The 17,850-nt window shown below is 44.3% G+C and overlaps 1 protein-coding gene across 4 annotated transcripts in view; it reads right to left on the reverse strand.

Moving 5' to 3' along the window:
* The window catches only part of RAB7A (RAB7A, member RAS oncogene family), an 86,982-nt gene that overhangs the window by 23,835 nt on the left and 45,297 nt on the right, over nucleotides 1-17,850 (reverse strand). For 2 of the 4 annotated variants that reach the window (XM_065539079.1, XM_065539080.1), the window contains exon 2: nucleotides 2,943-3,081. The exons of the other annotated variants lie outside the window; for them this stretch is intronic. The gene's annotated coding sequence lies outside the window, so the exon portion shown is untranslated. The remainder of the gene's footprint in view (nucleotides 1-2,942; nucleotides 3,082-17,850) is intronic. 4 annotated transcript variants of the gene reach the window in all.

Raw genomic sequence — 17,850 nt, forward strand, 5'->3', positions numbered from 1 at the left:
AAAGGAATACACACAAATATTAGCAAGTTGTTCCATGTGGTGGGATTACAAAGGTTTTTGTTTCCTTATACTTAACTGTGACTCTCAGAGGAGCACATTACCTTTACACTCAAACAGCCACCTCCACTTTGGAGAAAAACGTTAATCTGTTGATTTTTTCAAATAAATTTCTGATGACAAAAATCTCCATTAATCATGCAAGACAAATTACACTTAAATGCAGGTTTTCATCTTCACTCAGGGCTTGCTAAGCATTTCAGAGTTATTGCAAATGGTACTAAACAGCCGATCCTAAGAATTCCACATCTTCTTTCACCAGGACATTGATGGCTTTAAACTGGCAAAAGTTAAAAGGTGTATTTTTGTACTTAATGTTCTCCAATCAAGAATGGGACACTTGGCCAGGTGCGGTGGCTCAAGCCTGTAGTCCCAGCACTTTGGGAGGCCGAGACGGGCGGATCACGAGGTCAGGAGATCGAGACCATCCTGGCTAACACAGTGAAACCCCATCTCTACTAAAAATACAAAAAATTAGCAGGGCGTGGTGGCGGGCGCCTGTAGTCCCAGCTACTCAGGAGGCTGAGGCAGGAGAATGGCGTGAACTCGGGAGGCGGAGCTTGCAGTGAGCTGAGATCATGCCACTGCACTCCAGCCTGGGCGACAGAGCGAGACTCTGTCTCAAAAAAAAAAAAAAAAAGAATGGGACACTTGTTAGAAAAGAGCCAGGTGCGGTGGCTCACACCTGTAATCCTAGCATTTTGGGAAGCTGAGGCAGGTGGATCACGAGGTCAAGAGATTGAGAAATCCATCCTGGCCAACATGGTGAAACCCCATCTATACTAAAAATACAAAAATTAAGCTGGGCAAGGTGGCATGTGCTTGTAATCTCAGTTACTCGGGAGGCTGAGGCAGGAGAATCGCTTGAACCTGGGAAGTGAAGGCTGCACTGAGCCGAGATCGCACCACTGCACTCTAGCCTGGGCAATAAGAGCGAAACTCCATCTCAAAAAGAGAAAAGCCAGGAACAAAACACACTAAATGCAACTTTTGCTACAAGAAGCTGCCCAAGCAGAGTTAGCTTCAAAATGTCCACCAGCAATTTCTGCTTTTGTTATCAATTTCTATTTCCATCTTCATGGATTTCTGAAGATTGAAATTATTTTGTAAAAGGCTGTGGCCAGGCATGGTGACTCATGCCTGTAAACCCAGCACTCCGGAGGCTGAGGCGGGCAGATCACTTGAGGTCAAGAGTTTGAGACCAGCCTGGCCAACGTGGTAAAACCCCATCTTTACTGAAAATACAAAAATTAGCTGGGTGTGGTGCACACACCTGTAATACCAGCTACTCGGGAGGCTGAGGCAGGAGAATCGCTTGAACCAGGAGGCAGAGGCTGCAGTGAGCCGAGATCACACCACTATACTCCAGCCTGGGCAGCAGAGCGAAATGAAGTCTCAAAAAAAAAAAAAAAAAAATACCAAAACAGGCTACAAAGTTTGAAATTTCTAACTGGAAAACAGTTCTCTAAAGCAATGACTACTTCCTCTCACAGGAGAATTATGAGCCGGCAGAGTAGAAAGGAAGAAAGAGTTACACAAGGTCTCTGAGACCTGGTCCTTCAAGGAAAGCATTTTAGATAACTTCCATTATTAATCCATGTATATATTAACATCCTCTAAAAACTTTCTAGAAAAAGGTAAATTCAGAACACCTTTCCTTCTGCCACCAAACCAAACCTCACCGGTGTGCATCAGAAGAAGCTCCTCAGAGCGAAACTACCAATATTTGTACCAGTATTTGAACGATGAAACAATTCTTTCCTTCAAGTACAATGTTTCTCATAACAAATCAAAAGCTGACATCTTCCTTTATTCACCTGCAGTCATCACCTTCTTCATCTATGCCACAGAGAAGCCAAATGGCCACATGAGCAGACACAATAAGGAAACACCAGCAAATAAAAAGATCAAGAAAAATATTGTCCAAGGGTTTGGGCGAGCAGAGGTCAGTGGTCAGACAGAGGTTAACCAGGAACGCACAGGGGTACTTAGGGGAAGGGCAAAAGACTTCTATGGTGAAAATGAGGACAGCAGGGAAGGGCTAGGAAGTTGGGGGTCAGTTAGCAATTCAAAAGTCTGAAATCTTGCAGGTAGGATAATAGCTCACATGGAGGTGAAGGCTTTATGGTGTTGCAGTACCCAGGAATTGAAAGCAAAGTATAGTAGTCCCCACTTATCCATGGGGGATAGGCCCCAAGACCCCCAGCGAATGCCTGAAACACAGCAAGTACCAAACTTGTCACCCTTCAGGACACATTGATGATGTTCATGTCTTCCACCTACAAATTTAATGCCTTTTCCTTTGTAAGTAAGCACTCATCATACACTGTGCGTTTTACCTTTTGCAGTGTGAGGTACCACAGCAAAACTAGCATGACTTTCTTTTTCCTTCTTCACAATTTCAAGGATAGAAAATATGTTCTCACAGATTTTAGCAACCTCAGCATACGATTTTTTCACTTTCCTTATTAAGTCAACAATTTTTACCTTTTCACTTTAAGAGTTTCTCTTTGGCATAACCGAATTGCTAGCATCTTGTGCTTTGGGACCATTATTAAGTCAAATATGAGTTACTTGAACACAAGCATTGCAACGTCGACTTGATAACCAAGACAGCTACTAAGTGACTAACGGGCAGGTAGCATCTATGGTGTAGAAACCCTGGACAAAGCGATGATTCACTTCCTGGGTGGGATAGCACAAGCTTTCATCAAGCTAATCCAAACAGCACACAATTTAAAAATTATGGCAGGGTACAGTAGCTCATGCCTATAATCCCAGAACTTTGGGAGGCTGAGGCAGGAAGACTGCTTAAGGCCAGGAGTTTGAGACCAACCTGTGCAACATATTGAAACCCAGTCTCTACCAAATATTTAATACATTACGTGGGCGTGGTGGTACACTCCTGTGAGTCCCAGCTACTTGGCAGGCCGAGGTGGGAAGATGGCTTGAGCCCAGGAGTTTAAGGCTCCAGTGAGCTATGATCGCTCCACTGCCCTTCAGCCTGGGTGACAGAACAACCCTCTGTCTCAAAAAGCAGATGAACAAAAAGAAACTTAAGAATAGTATTTCTAGAATTTTCCATTTAACATTTTCAGACCACGACTGACTGCAGACAAAGAGGATTACTATATCTGCAAAGTCATCAAAACAACAGTATAAAATGCAGGAGATGAAACTGAACCAGGTGTTTATCACATCCACGGTCAGACAGCAACTAAGTGGCTGAGCTGGAATTAACAGGAGTGTCAGTCCAAGTCCTACCATGCCATTTTGCAATACCAGCTCTCACCCAAAGGATTCTGGCTCGTGAGGGCTGGGACTTTTAACAAGTCTTTTATGGCAATTCAGGCATACACATCAAGTTTGGAAACCAATGATGTGAAGAGTTTACAGCTACTGTTCTGATTTACGTGTTGTGCCTGATCCAAAACTGCAATAGCATTAGATATCTGAACAAATGCTAAAGGTTCAACAAAGCCATGGCAGTTAAACCAATTAATGTTCTATAGCTTGTTAACATTTTTAGTTGCTTGGTGTTTCCAAGTTGCCTGCCTACAACAGCTGGGTCCTAACCACAGTTGGCTCTTCTGCTCCCTTGCACTGTTACCACCCTAATTATGGTATCAAATTGTAGAAAACTCAGGAAGGTACTAAAGAATGAAGACAAAAAGCTACTGACAATTCCATCTCCCAGAAGCAATTGCTATTAGAGTGTATGTCTTTCCAGTTTTCCTTCAAATAGTTGAGGTTATATATATCATGTATAACTTTGCATCTTATTTTTTCTACATTAAATATGTTACCATGTTGTTAAGGTTGCACGATATTCAGCACATGGATAATCTCAAATTTTCCCTTGCTGCTAAGTATGCATTGTTTTTAAATTATGATGAGATGAACCTACATGTAGACTGTCAGCATAATCTGATCAGACTCACAAATGTTTTAATCACTCAGCATTTCTTGGATTAGTAGAATACATTTCATCCATGTGCTTCTCAGTCTGCTGATGGTCTTTGCCTACCCTGCCTACTAGAATGTGACTTACTGCACATATGATCTAAATATAGCACTGGGAAGGAAGCATCATAGGGATACGGAGTTTGGAAGTATCAGGCTTCTGAGCAGATTCCAAAGTAACATTCCACACTTTCACCAGCACGGAACATGGGTAAATGTCTCTCTACACCTCATTTTCTTCCAAGACTTCATGCTCTGTATATGACAATGAGAGAAGACCCAGCAGTCATCCTGCCCTCAAAACTGATAGACTTCAAGGCTCAGAGTGAAGTAGGCAAGCAATATTTGCTCATAAAGTTTTAGAGAAGGTCATGAGGAGAGACCGAGGGGAAGGGCAAAGGACTGCTATGGTGAAAATGAGGACAGCAGGTGAAAATGAGGCATCGAAAGTCACATAATACTACTGCACTGGACGTCAAGCAGAATAGCAGTGTCTGTTGTAGGCAGACTCTTTTCAGCTTCCCAAACTGAGGAATCAAATTAGGGCCTGAATAGTGAAGAGTCCCTGAAACAGCAAGACATCATTACCGAATGCGCTTTGTGCCAGGCACTGTACTACAGACTTTACTGGGGCAATCTGTTTACTCTTCCAACAAACCAAGCCTATAGGGATACAATGAGAATCCTCATCTAACAGATGAAAAAAAAGAAACTCATCAGCAGTCACTTGGTTTCTAAAAAGACTCATTCTGGGGAGGGGGCAGGAATAGAAAGACTAGTAGTCTGACAAGGAAGGGGATGAGTGGACGGCTCTGGCCAAGCCATTTTTGTGGAATAATGAAGTCATTTGGGGGCACTCAGGAAGTAGGCTATCAGTCTGTTGTTCCATTTAGAATTACCACCTCTAGGAGGAAACCCAGTAGGAAAAGATAGAAGCCTTCGAAAAGAAACATTAAGGATCTAGGGGGGCAGGATAAACACTTTCATTACAATTAAAATATCTAGTGAGAGAAGCACATCAAGGAGCTGACCAAATATCTTAAAACACTTTTTTTTTTTTTTTTTTTTTTTTTTTTGAGACAGTCTTGCTCTGTCTCAGGCTGGAGTACAGTGGCGCAATCTAGGTTCACTGCAACTTCCCCCTCCAGGGTTCAGGCAATTCTGCCTCAGTTTCCCGAGTAGCTAGGACTACAAGCATGGGCCACCATGCCTTTTTTTTTTTTTTTTTTTTTTTTGATGGAGTCTCACTCTGTCGCCCAGGCTGGAGGGCAGTGGTGTGATCTTGGCTCACTGCAAGCTCCACCTCCAGATTCATGCCATTCTCCTGCCTCAGCCTCCCAAGTAGCTGGGACTACAGGTGCCCGCCACCATACCCAGCTAATTTTTTCTGTATTTTTAGTACAGACAGTGTTTCACCGTGTTAGCCAGGATGGTCTCGATCTCCTGACCTTGTAATCCGCCCACCTCGCCTCCCAAAGTGCTGGGATTACAAGTGTGAGCCATCGCACCCGGCCTGTATTTTTAGTAGAGATGGGGTTTCACCATTTTGGCCAGGATGGTCTAGAACTCCTAAATTCAAGTGATCTGCCCGGCTCAGCCTCCCAAAGTGCTGGGATTACAGGTGTAAGCCACCGTGCCCAGCCTAAAAAATTCTCTTAATTTTTTTTATTTTCAAGAGACGGGTTTCACTATGTTGTCCAGGCTGGAGTGCAGTGGCTTTTTACAGGTGCAATCCCACTACTGATCAGCATAGGAGAGTTATTTGATCTGCTCTATTTGCTACCCGGGCCGGTTCACCCTCCTTGGGCAACCTGGTGGTCCCCTGCTTCTGAGGGGTCACTGCACTAATGCTGAAGTTAAAGCAGATACCCAATTGGTATAATGCACTAAAACCCAGAATTCCTGTGACTCAAGCGATCCTCCTGCCTCAGCCTCCTGAGTGGCTGGTACTATAGGTATGCACCACTGTGCCCAGATGCAAAAATTTAATTCTGTTCTCTCTTCTACAGAGTTAAGAAGTTCCACTCCAGTATTTGGTAATCCCAGCTACCAGGGAGGCTGAGACAGAAGAATCACTAGAACCTAGGAGGTGGAGGTTTCAGTGAGCTGGGATTGCATCACTGCACTCCAGCCTGGGCGACAGAGCAAGACTGTCTCAAAAAAACAAACAAAAAATTATGCCATGAGTAGAACTCTTAAGCCCCAGGACTACTAATCATTGTGTTATTAATCTTACTATATTAATCAAACATATACCAAGGGCAGAAGTAGATACGAGACTACAAGAAGAAATCATACCAAATGCAAAAAGTAAACTACTACTGTGATCAAGACATGTTAAGTTTACTTTAAGGGTAATTACCTTAGTTGGGAAAATTAGGGAAGGATTCCTCTGAGAAAAATTGAACCTGGATGTGAAGGGCGAAAAGGGAGCAAACAATTTTCCTTAAAGAACATATGAAAATGAGGTACCTGGGTCAGATCACGCAGGACACAGTGGGCTGTACTAAGGTCCCGAAACCACACAGTAATGAGAAGCCTGACTTGAGATTTCTAAGCAGCAGTGTTCATCCTGCAGAGCCAGCGTCCTGCCTGCCTGCAGTGGGGAGGGGAGGAGACCCTGCGGTGGACAGTGAGGATGCTGCTGCCACCTTCAGGCAAGAGAGGACTGCACTAGACCAGTGTGAAAGCAGAAGGGAATGGGGACAAAGTAAAGGTGGATGGCATCTAGTGATGGATTGGATTGGGATGGGTATGGGAAATGCGGGAAAACGCCAAGGAAGTCGCCTGGGTTTATGTCTCATGGGACCAAGAGGATTTCTTAGATCAGGGAAGTCTGAAAAACAGTAAGGTGTTTCTTGGGGTGGAATTGTGTTTGATTTTAGACATGCTGTTTGAGATGACCCTCAACCAAATCTATTTTTAAAGATACACTGGTATTTAGTTATATTTAAGCTTCATTGTTAACTGAGGGAATATTAATTTGTGCTAGGATTTTATGGCTGAAGTCTATCTAGACGCCTGTGCTAAATTGGGAATGTTATGTGCATTCACCAGACACGGAAAGCAGATGGCTGGACCTGCCATCTAGAGGTCTGCTGTCTGGAGGCCCAGATGACATAATCATGGCAAAGTACACCAGCAGAAATATTGAATGTTTTCAAAGGCAAGACTAAACAGCTGAATGTGCAACCCCTAAAAACAAGTGTTCAGCATGTTAAAAATAACTGGTCAAAACATTTACTGGTTATCAATCCCTTAACAAGCTTCAAAGAAGTTCCTAGAAAGCATGCTGGAAAATGTTAAATGACTGAAATGAGAAAGAGCAAGATTGATGGGTCAGGTACAGAGAGCAGCTAAGCATCAGGGGGGTGGCGCAGTAAGTTATCTTGGCAGGCCAATGAAACGGTTGGGATGCAGGAACAGGGCCTGAAGACATAGATCCACCAAGGCTAGAGACCTGAGCGGGCACATAAAAGCAGCCAGGTGAGGGAGATATCTAGTCTACCCTTCCAGTCCTTCTCCAGAATACACCTCGTTCCCAGCCATCACACGGCTTGTCTCAAGTGGGCCTGCCATTCCTCCCACAGGGTCCTACCTGACCCCCTAATGTAATGCCCTTTCTGCCCAGGAACCTGCTCATCTCCCTCAAACCCAAGAGCATCTGGGGCCCAGACACCTTTTTAAAAATCATACTTGAGGCCAGGCATAGTGGCTCATGCCTGTAATCCCAGCACTTTGGGAGGCCAAGGCGGGTGGATCACAAGGTCAGGAGATCGAGACCATCCTGGCTAACACGGTGAAACCCCATCTCTACTAAAAATACAAAAATTAGCCGAGCGTGGTGGCCTGCGCCTGTAGTCCCAGCTGCTGGGGAGGGTGAGGCAGCAGAATGGCGTGAACCCGGGAGGCGGAGCTTGCAGTGAGCCGAGATCGCGCCACTGCACTCCAGCCTCGGAGACAGAGTAAGACTCTGTCTCCAAAAGAAAAAAAAAGAAAAAAAAATCATACTTGAATCATGATTACCTGTGTCTCTGCCTCTCATCCAAGTGGGGGTAGGGCAGGAGGAGGACAGGGCAGGTGGGAGGTGTGTGTTACGGGGGCGGGGAGAAATTCTCCTTGAAGGTATTTTCTCCTTCATCCCCAAATTCCTATTCCCAGTAGCGCCTGTGGTGCAAGGGCTTGGTAAACAATGGTGCAGGGACAGTGGACACGCCCAGAGGCCAAGGAAGAGACGATGGGGAATGCCAGTCTATCTCTGTTTAGATAAACATTTTTGGGTCACTGCCTCTGTGAAAGTGCCTTCTTTTAGGTTCCACTGAGGGCTGCAGATTCTTAGCACAAGACACTCTCTTATTCAAATGAAGACTTTGAGCCTCTTGCCCATTATGAAACCTCACAGGTACCACTAAGCAGGAAAAAGTGGGCTGACAATTCTGGCCAAGGAGTATTCTCTGAAGTACCAACAACAATAAATGTTACCTGGACTCTTACTTAAAAGGTATAGACATACTTCCTCACGCTGGTGACCTGTGATACTTTGGTAATAAACAGTTGAAGAGAGTAAACAAAATCTCGAGAGATTATACAAGACATAAAAAATGCCTGGGCACTTCCCCCATCCCCCTATTTCCAGGTTTCAGTAAATTCTGCTGACAGCCCTGCATCTTACTAGAGCCTACCATGGACAACAGAGGCATGCTGATGTGTGTCACAAGAAGGGGTGTCTAAGTATCAGAAGGTACAGTCACTTTTGCTGTTACTACTGGTCACAGCAGGCCTTTGTGCAATGAATACAGTGCTGTCCCTTAGAGCTAGCCCATGGAGCCTATGTGGCACTATCAAAGGTAACCTCGCACGCTGCTTGTGAGGCTGGGAAAAGGGCACAGGGAGGAAGACAGCAAGCATTTCCATCCGTGTGGGCATCAGCCTGGATGAACCATGAGGGAAAATGGTTCTGGCATGTGCAGTGTTTGTCCATTCAGCTAGGGCTTAAATGGCAGTCTCTTCCTGAGAATTCAAGATTTACACAACTTGTCTAAGGCTCCACAGCTAGTTATGTGCAAGGTAGCAGGCCAGATTCTATTTTGTCCCATTCAAAGATGCTTAAGGAACTTGAGATCATGGTCCCCATTGTAGCAACCAGAAGGATATGCTCCCAAATGCTCAGGAAGACTGCTGATTATACTGAACACTGGGAAAAGAAAGATGGCTAGAAATCGCCAAAACAAGATAATGGAAAGCCAACCCTCCGGTTTTAGGATCGCAACCATGGGTTTTGTTTTTGAGATGGAGTCTTGCTCTGTCACCCAGGCTGGAGTGCAGTGGTGCGATCTTGGCTCACTGCAACCTCTGCTTCCCAAGTTCAAGGGATTCTCCTGTCTCAGCCACCTGAGGAGTTGGGATTATATTATAGGCACGTGCCAGCACCCAACTAATTTTTGTATTTTGGTAGAGACGGGGTTTCACCACGTTGCCCAGGTTGGTCTCCAACTTCTGGCCTCAGGTGATCCGGCGCCTCGGCCTCCCAAAGTGCTGGGATAACAGTGAGCCACCGTGCCCAGCCACAACCATGGGTTTTCAATCCCACCTCAGATACATTCAGCTGCATGAACTGTTTTTTGTTTTTTGAGACAAGGTCTCTCCCTGCTTCCCAGACTGGAGTGCAGTGGAGCGTGATCACTGCAGCCTCGACCTCCGGGGCTCAGGAGATCCTCCCACCCTTGGCCTCTTGAGTAGCTGGGACTATAGGCACACGCTACCATGCCCAGATTTTCTTTTTTGAAAAAATATTATGGTAGAAATGAGGTCTCTCTACATTGCCCAGGCTAGTCTCAAATTCCTGGGTTCATGCATTCTTTCCCACCTCAGCCTCCCAAAGTGCTGGGATTACAGGGATAAACTACCCCATGTGGCAGCTGTGTGAACTGAAATGCCCCTCTGCTTCCATGTGAAAAATGAGAATCCTCCACAAATGAGATAATGCACAGAAAGCTCCTAGCATTCCATTTGACACATGAAATATGAGTGGCTTTGTTATGAGGGCTTTTCTAACTTAAATGAAAAATATGTACTTAATCAACAAGTATTATTCCATCTTCCAAATCTCACTATTGTAGTCTCTCACACTAACTTCTAGATTTTTGCTATATCCATGTCAGTGCAGATACGTGTCTAATGTCTTGTTGTATTTCTAATACAAATTATACATTCAGCTATATACTACCTAAAACTGCAGTGTGATCTGCATTGGTGTACTGCATCATATGTTAACAGGGCAGTGGAGAGTCATATTTAGCATAAGACCCCTGTCATTTGAGGAAGATAAGGTCACAGAGACCTTTGTGAAGTCCTAATTGGCCAATACCAATTATTACAAAGGGCAAAAATGCCCTTTGTTAGAAGAAAAATAAAGCAGCACTGAAACATGGGCACTGGGTCACTAAGTGGCTCACTCCCATATACCAATTTGAATTCTTGCCTCCACTTTCACTGTTTTGCAGTGACCACATAGGCACATAGGCCCTAAGAACATGGGTTACCACTCATGATCCTATCCACGTCATGCTAAAATATCCCATGTCCTAACAGCCTCTTTCTGGGCCCCACTTAAAGCTGATCATGTGTTGCCATTTTAAATTCAGAAGCAGTAGTCACTGACCATGAGCTAGGGGGTAAACACACCAAATCCAGTTCAAACACTTGCTGAGTGCCACGAAGTGTCCATTACTGAGCTAGGTGCTGGGGATGACCTACAGACAAAACTGCAAATACTTTCTTACTTCAAAAGGAGGCCATCTCAGTTCTCTATAAGCTAGTAAGTACATGATTGTGTCCTGTGGCTTTGTAAGTGTTAAACTGGAAACCTCAGTGGCTATATTCCACTAGTTACTTCACAATTCCTTCCTGGACAAGGGCATCTACACAATTCTGAAACCGCCTCCACAGAGTTGACAAAAAAGGCCTGCTGGGTTCTAGATAGAAATGTAGTTACAACAAAGCATTAATCAGAGTGTACTTTGGCCCCTTTCCTTGTTGCTACAAGTCTGACGTTTTGCATCCCCATTGTTCCTAGAGATAGGATTTCTAACATCAGGGTCGTAAGACTGTGTAAAAATTTGCATCCCCACTGTTCCTATAGGCAGTATCTCTGACATTAGAATCATAAGGCTTTTATTTAAGGATCGCTTAAGATGTGTATCAGACCCCAATTCCAGCAACCAGTTTGAAGATCCCCATGGAGGAACATGAACAGCATAACACAGCTTCTCTCCCTGTCCCATGACTTCACTCTGCACTCTTTGACCAATCAACAATCTCCACACTTCGGCCCACTTAAAACCCTTAGAAACCCCAGCCCCAAACTCCCTAGGGAAATGGATGTGCAGTTCTCTCCTATCTGCTCATGTGGTGGCCCTATGATTAAACCTCTTTCTCGGCTGGGCACGGTAGCACCCCTGTAATCCCAACAATTTGGGAGACAGGAGTTTTGAGACCAACCTGGGCAATATAGCAAGACCCCGTCTTTACAAAAAATAAAAAATTAGCCAAAGCCGGGCGCGGTGGCTCACGCCTGTAATCCCAGCACTTTGGGAGGCTGAGGTGGGCGGATCACCTGAGGTCAGGAGTTCGAGACCAGCCTGACCAACATGGTGAAACCCCATCTCTACTAAAATACAAAAAAATTAGCTGGGCGTAGTGGCATGCGACTGTAATCTCAGCTACTTGGGAGGCTGAGGCTGGAGAGTCGCTTGAACCCGGGAGGTGGAGGTTGCAGTGAGCCGAGATTGCACCATTGCACTCCAGCCTGGCAAGAGTGAGACTGTCTCCAAAAAAAAAAAAAAAATTAGCCAAGCATAGTATTGTGCCTGTAGTCCCAGCTATTCAGGAGTTTGAGGCAGGAGAATGTCCTGGGCCTAGGAGTTCAAGGCTGCAGTGAACTATGATCTTGCCACTATACTCCAGTCTGGATAACAGAGCGAGATCCTGTCTCCAACACCCACCCCCCACCCCCCACCCCCAACACACACACAACTCTTTCTCTGCTACAACCCAGTGTCTCAGCATTGCGGCATGCATCAGGTAATGGACCTCTTATGGTCTACAATTCTGTGTTATTTAGAAATGGTGAGGCCAGTTGTAGAACAAAACCAAAGCGCCTGAAACTCAGCCACAATGAATTTTTTTTTTTTTTTTTTTTTTGAGACAGTCTTACTTTGTTACCCAGGCTGGAGTGTGCAGTGGAATGATTTCGGCTCACTGCAACCTCTGCCTCCCGGGCTCAAGTGATTCTTCTGCCTCAGCCTCCCGAGTAGCTGTAGCTGGGATTACAGATCCCCACCACCATGCCAGCAAATTTTTGTATTTTTAGTAGAGACGGGGTTTCATCATGTTGGCCAGACTGGTCTCGAACTCCTAACCTCAGGTAATCTCCCCGCCTCGGCCTCCCAAAGTGCTGGGATTATAGGCGTGAGCCACTGTGCCCAGCCCCACAATGCATCTTTAAAAGTCAATTTTATTTCAACTCTATATTCATCAATATACGTGGTCCACAACACTGAAACATCACCTGGTTTCTGCCCAAACACTTTCAATAATGATTAACTTCCTCCTATGCAGTGTTCCATCTTCAAACTATTCTAGCTGCAAAATGATGCAGGGAACTAGATTCTTTCTCTGTGTATTCTCCTCCCTGCCTTCTTCTGTGAGGCAGCAAAGTACCAATCTAATCCTTCTCCCATGTGATATCCTACATTATTTGGAGACACCCAGTCTCTTGATCACCAAAACTGCACATCTCTGGTTCTCTCAACTCCTCTGCATGCAACATGGCTTCTAGATGCCTTAACTTCCTGGCTGCCTACCTCTGGCTGAATTAGGCTCCTTATATTTCTTTAAATGTCTGTATCTTTGTACAAGTACTATCTATTACTAAAACAGGTTGATGCTTTAAGAATGTCACATATGGGGCCGGGCGCGGTGGCTCAAGCCTGTAATCCCAGCACTTTGGGAGGCCGAGACGGGCGGATCACAAGGTCAGGAGATCGAGACCATCCTGGCTAACACAGTGAAACCCCGTCTCTACTAAAAAATACAAAAAAAAAAACTAGCCGGGCGAGGTGGTGGGCGCCTGTAGTCCCAGCTACTCGGGAGGCTGAGGCAGGAGAATGGCGTAAACCCGGGAGGCGGAGCTTGCAGTGAGCTGAGATCCGGCCACTGCACTCCAGCCTGGGTGACAGAGTAAGACTCCGTCTCAAAAAAAAAAAAAAAAAAAAGAATGTCACATATGAAGAAAAACAGGATGACTGAGTATTTTATAAACTTCCAAAACTCCAAAAACTTCCTCAGTTCTGAATAATACTCATGGTAAGTATGATTAGCCTTCAGTGATTTTAACTGCCCAAGAAATATAACAACAGTTGGTTAGGCTTCACTATGATGCCAACCCCTGATTAGTCTAGACCACACATTCCTAACAGAAGTGATAACTAACATGGATCTGCAGCCCTCTAGTAGCCACAATGTATGCACAGTATATCCATGGTATTAAAATTTCATTGAAGCAGGGGAGACGTTAGGAAGAAAAGGTCTAAAAATTTAGGCTTGGAGGTAAAAGAGAGGTACAATAATGAAAAAAAATTGAGAAAACTAGTTTAAACCTGAACTGTCCAATACAACAGTTACTAGTCACCGGTGGCTATTTAAAGGAAAATTGCACGATATCAAATACAGTCTCTCAGTCATAGCTGCTATATTGGACAGTTCTACTATATGGTGTTGGTCTAAACAATTCTGAGGCATTTTACTAGGATTAACATATACTCTTCAAACATCTCAAGACTCAAGTTATAGCCCTTACTCATTTCATTACTATAATCCCAGCACTTTGGTAGACCGAGGTGGGCGGATCACAAGGTCAGGAGTTCAAGACCAGCCTGGCCAACATGGTGAAATCCCATCTCTACTAAAAATACAAAAATTAGCCAGGTGTGGTGGCAGGCGCCTGTAGTCCCAGCTACTCGGGAGGCTGAGGCAGGAGAACAGCTTGAACCTGGGAGGCAGAGGTTGCAGTGAGCCGAGATTGCGCCACTGTACTCCAGCCTGGGTGACAGAGTGAGACTCCGTCTCAAAAAAAAAAAAGAAAAAGAAAAAGAAAAAACAAAAGTAAATTGTTTATCTGACCTTCTAAAAAATCAAGAGAGACAGAATATCCAAACAAGCCGGTTTTAGCAGGCATGATAAGGAACTACCCTCTCCTTTAATCCTTACAAAAAAGTAACCTGAAGTTAACCAATCAGTTATCTTTCAATTATTGTTTCCTTGTTCCCACCTTACAAAGTCCATTCTTCTACAACTGCCCACTGGGAGTTTTCATCCTATTTTGTATAACGGAGGCTGCCCTGATTCACGAACTGCAAATAAAAGCCAACTAAGATCTTTAAATGTGTTGTAATTTTGTCTTTTAACAGATATCATATCAAAAAGAACTATCCCTAGAAGGACTGACAAATTGGACTGCATCAACACTAAGAGCTTCTGCTCTTCCAAAAACACTATTAATAGAATGGAAAGACACAGACTAAGAGAAGATATTTGGAAATCACATATCTGACAAGAAGACTTGTATTCAGAATATACAAAGAACTCTCAAACACAGTAAGAAAAAAACCAACCCAATAAAATAAGTGGGCAAAAGATCTAACAGATACTTCACCAAAGAATAAGCAGGTGAAAAGATGTCTGTTCAACACTGCTACTCTTTAGGGAAACACAAATTAAAAACATAATGAGACACCATCACACACCTGTTAGAAAGGCTAAAAAATTTTTAAATGACCATGCTGTGTTAGCAAGGACATGGAGCAGATGGAACTCCCGTATACTGCTGGTGAGAATGTGAAATGGAAAAACCATTTTAAAAGTTAGATATATACTTTGGGGTGATGAAAATGTTCTGGGCTGGGTGCGGTGGCTCATGCCTGTAATCCTAGCACTCTGGGAAGCTGAGACAGGCAAATCACTTGAGCCCAGGGTTTGAGGAAATCCTGGGCAACATGGCAAGATCCTGTCTCTACAAAAAACACAAAAATCAGCTGGGTGTGGTGGTGTACACCTGTAGTCCCAGCTCCATGAGAGTGAGACTCTGTTTCCTTAAAATAAAAAAAGGAAAGGAAAGGAAAAGAAAGGGAAAGGAAAAGGAAAAGGAAAAGGAAAGGAAAGGGGAAAAGAAAAGGTTCTGTAATTAGATGGTGACAGTTGTATAACCTTGTGAATATTTGAACTGTACACTTTGGGCGAAGTGTCTCATGCCTGTAATCCCAGTACTTTGGGAAGCTAAGGCAGGAAGGCTGAAGCTGGGAGTTTGAGAGCAGCCTAGACAACAAAGTGAGACACTGTCTCTATCCAAAAAAAAAAAAAAAAAAATTAGCCAGGTGTGGTGGCGTGTGCCCTTAGTTCCAGCTACTCGTGGGGCTGAGGTGGAAGGATCACCTGAGCCTGGGAGGATGAAGGAGCAGTGAGCTGTGGTCACACTATTGCACTCCAGCCTGGGCAACAGAATGAGACCCTGTCTTCAAAAACTAAACAAAACAAAATAAAACAAAACAAAACAAAAAACGCACATTTTATATAGGGGAATTTTATGATGTATTAAGTATTTCAACTTTTTAAACAAAGTTAAAGCATATGCCTACCATATGCCCCAACCATTCCCCTCCGAAACAGCTACCTACCCAAGGGAAATGAAAACACAGATCTAGACAAGAGACTTGTGCACCAGTGTTCACAGAAACTTTTGTTGTAACAGCCAGAAATGTGAATCAATCCAAATGTCTATCAACAGAAAAGCTAATCAAATTGTGATATAGCTATACCATGAAATACCACTGAGCCACAAAAAGGAATGAACTACAGATACATACAGCACAGATAAAATAATAATGTCGAATGAGGCCTGATACTCCCCCACCCAATAAATACACAGTATATAAAGGATATATACAGATTCCACTTATACAAAATACCAGAAAATGCAAACTAGAAAGCAGATCAGTGGTTACCTGGAGAGGGGTAAGGAAGGGCAGCAGGCAGGAGGGCGAATTACAAAGAAATACTGGGATACTTCAGGGCAATGGATTTGTTCATTCCCTTGATTGTGGTGATGGTTTCACACAATACATACCATTTGTGAATGGTATGTATTCATACGTACATATGTCAAAACTCAAAGTATATAGTTTCAATATGTATGGCAATTATATTTCAATCAATGAAGCTGTTCTTTAAAAAAAAAAAAAAAAAAAAAAAAAAAAAGGTATAGTCAGAGGCCAGGAGGCTGCAAATATCTGAGGGGATGACATGGAAGAAGCAGCCACTCCGCACTGCCTCAGTTCTCACTGCATTCACGATTGCTGAATCTGGATTCCAGCTTCAGCTTTTCTTAATTCTCTGCTGCAAATGTCTGCCTTGTGTTGTGTTAGCACCTGAAGTCCCATTAGACAGAAACCTTCCACTTACCCCATCCGTCCTTCCCAAGAGAAACACCTTCTCCTGTTCTCATACCCAAAACCACTTCCTATGTCCCTTTACCCCAACTATCACATCTGGTTTACCCCTAGCCATACAAATCTTTCCCTAACCTCTTTACATTTCCACAATCCTAGTTGCATTATTACTTCTTGACTCCTGATTTACTTCCTTACCCCAGGCTCCCTTCACTCTACTCCTGCTTGCTTTGCTACACACAGGAGCAGCTACTGAAAGCCAAAGCTGCTTGGGCTAATTCCTCAGGCCCTCTAAGATCTTGGCCCCACATCCCTTCCGAGGGTCCCACAGCCCAGGTCTATGTGTTTGCTTGCTACACCTGACTTCCTCTTCTATCTTAAACCTGCCTTGCCACACTTTTCCGACCCCCAGATCCCACAAGGGGCATCCCTCTTGTATTCTGTGACTCAAACCCAGCAACTCCTCAGGACATTAGCTGCAAACACCTGACTGAAGGGACAATTCAGAGCAGAGGCTGAGCCCTCGGATTTTAAGTCAAATCTGAATGCCAACACGCAGCAGGGTGAAGCAGCATCATGTACTAGGCATGAAGGCTGCAGCAAGAGATGGTATCAGGGCAAATCAGACCCTAGTGTTGGTCAAAAGAAAGGAGGATCCGGCCGGGCGCGGTGGCTCAAGCCTGTAATCCCAGCACTTTGGGAGGCCGAGACGGGCGGATCACAAGGTCAGGAGATCGAGACCATCCTGGCTAATATGGTGAAACCCCGTCTCTACTAAAAAAAAATACAAAAAACTAGCCGGGCGAGGTGGTGGGCGCCTGTAGTCCCAGCTACTCGAGAGGCTGAGGCAGGAGAATGGCGTAAACCCGGGAGGCGGAGCTTGCAGTGAGCTGAGATCCGGCCACTGCACTCCAGCCTGGGCGACAAAGCGAGACTCCGTCTCAAAAAAAAAAAAAAAAAAAAAAAAAAAAAGAAAGGAGGATCCACTTCATACCAACTAGGACCACTAGAATAAAATAAAAATAAAAATAAACCAAACAGATAATGAGTTTTGACGAGCATGTGGAGAAATTAGAACTCTTCTACACTGCTGGTGGGAATGTAAAGTGGTGCAGTCATTTTGGAAAACAGTCTGGCAGTTCCTCAGAGAGTTAAACATATGACCCAGACCAAGCACGATGGCTCATGTCTGTAATCCCAGGACTTTGGGGAGGCTGAGGCAGGTGGAATACCTGAGTCTAGGAGTTCAAAATCAGCCTGGGTAACCTGGTGAAACTCCATCTCTAAAAAGCAAAAAATAAAGAAAAACAAACACACATAACCATTC

Source organism: Macaca fascicularis, chromosome 2 (genome assembly GCF_037993035.2).
Source record: "Macaca fascicularis isolate 582-1 chromosome 2, T2T-MFA8v1.1".
In the NCBI taxonomy this organism is placed as follows: domain Eukaryota; kingdom Metazoa; phylum Chordata; class Mammalia; order Primates; family Cercopithecidae; genus Macaca; species Macaca fascicularis.